The following is a 1,689-nucleotide window of genomic DNA, read 5'->3' on the forward strand; positions in this document are numbered from 1 at the left end:
TTTATGTAGAAAATCAATTAAATCATTACATTAACAAGTCCTTTATTATTATATATAAGTATTCTATACTGCATTATATTTGTTCAAATGTAAACATCGATTACTGTATAGTTCTTTACAAAAAAACTTACAGAACAACAACACCTAAACCTTGTCCATACACAAAGAACAACGGCGTTCAAAATATATGAATAATTAATATTAATATTTATTATCTTTCTATCCTCCTCGTCGTTTATTGTACCCAACTTTAAACTTTATTTTATTAATTATAATGTTGAAAATTGACGTAAGCTAATTTAAATGTTACCTTATAAGCTTTACTATACGGTTTCTTATATACTTACTTACCTATAATATAATTAAATATTTAATTGAGTAAGAACAAATTATTTCGTAAAACTGTGCAAGCCTTTTATTTAGATGCGGTGAAGTCGTGGAGCGGGTTGTTTCTATTTTGCGTATAATGTTGATGACAGCGATGGTTATATTTTACAGCTTATGCTTTTGATGGGTTTAGTGACATAAGAATTCTCCAAATTCCTTGTTGTTCTTATCTTTTATCTCCAGTATCCTCCAGTTATTTTATTACCTCATCAATCTTATGTTCTTAAGAACGTCCTCTGACCTCATTGTCCTGACTAGTTAGTGAAAAATTCTATTCTTATCAATCTTCTGATATTGCCACGTGAAAAACCCTTTTCCAACTCAGTCGTGTCATGTGCTGAAGGGTATAAGTTTATTTTTTGCATTTTTGTTGCTGAAATTCGTTGAAAGTCAGGATTCAGATTATTTTCCACAGCTTGTTATATTGTGTTTTATGTCCATCATTAAAATTTCTTATATCACTTCTATTCAATTCAAAAATCGATGTAAAAGTCACAAGTAGTTTACCTATTTATAAATTTACATTAGCAATATAAAATTTTTGCTAACTTTTCTATAAGATTTGCATTTTTGTTATAACACAGTATTTGTGCAATAGAATAAGTTTTTATGGATAAATAAAGATTTATTATTGTTTTTATTATTATTATTATTAATTTCATAACATGTGTCCATTGATATATCTATTTTACTCATTAACGCATGGGTATATTTTATGATTTACGTAAATATTTTTTAACTTACATAAATTGATACGCTTGAGTGTTTTTGTTAATGATTAAGGTATAAAAATAATTTTAATGAGTGGAAATGAGTTTCTTGCCACTTCTTTCCATCATAGCTTGTTGCGAAGTGGTGGCAAATGGTGATACTTTTAACTTTGACATTCTTAGGCTGGGTTGCGACGTTACAGGCGTCGTTGAGGCATAGTTACGATTTTTATCTCAAGTAAGAGATAGACTGAATATTGGGAACAGCCGTAAGAATATACGTAAATAAATTTATTTAAATTTAATCTTAAAGGCCTCTGTCCAGCCGTGGACGTCTTCCGGCTGATGATGATGATGATATCTAAATAAATTATAGCTATAACTTTAGAGTTTTATTAATGATACATATAATATAGTTGTATAATATTATATAACTATAACATTTTGATATTATGTCTCCAGAACTGATATCTTTATTATTATTAACGATATTATTCCACGACCAGTTATTGATATACTTTGTTCAGTTCATAATATTATACATAAGATATTAGGATTCCATATTGATAGACTCTTATTAATAAGCTTTTTT

This window comes from Leptidea sinapis, chromosome 37 (genome assembly GCF_905404315.1).
Source record: "Leptidea sinapis chromosome 37, ilLepSina1.1, whole genome shotgun sequence".
Lineage (NCBI taxonomy): Eukaryota > Metazoa > Arthropoda > Insecta > Lepidoptera > Pieridae > Leptidea > Leptidea sinapis.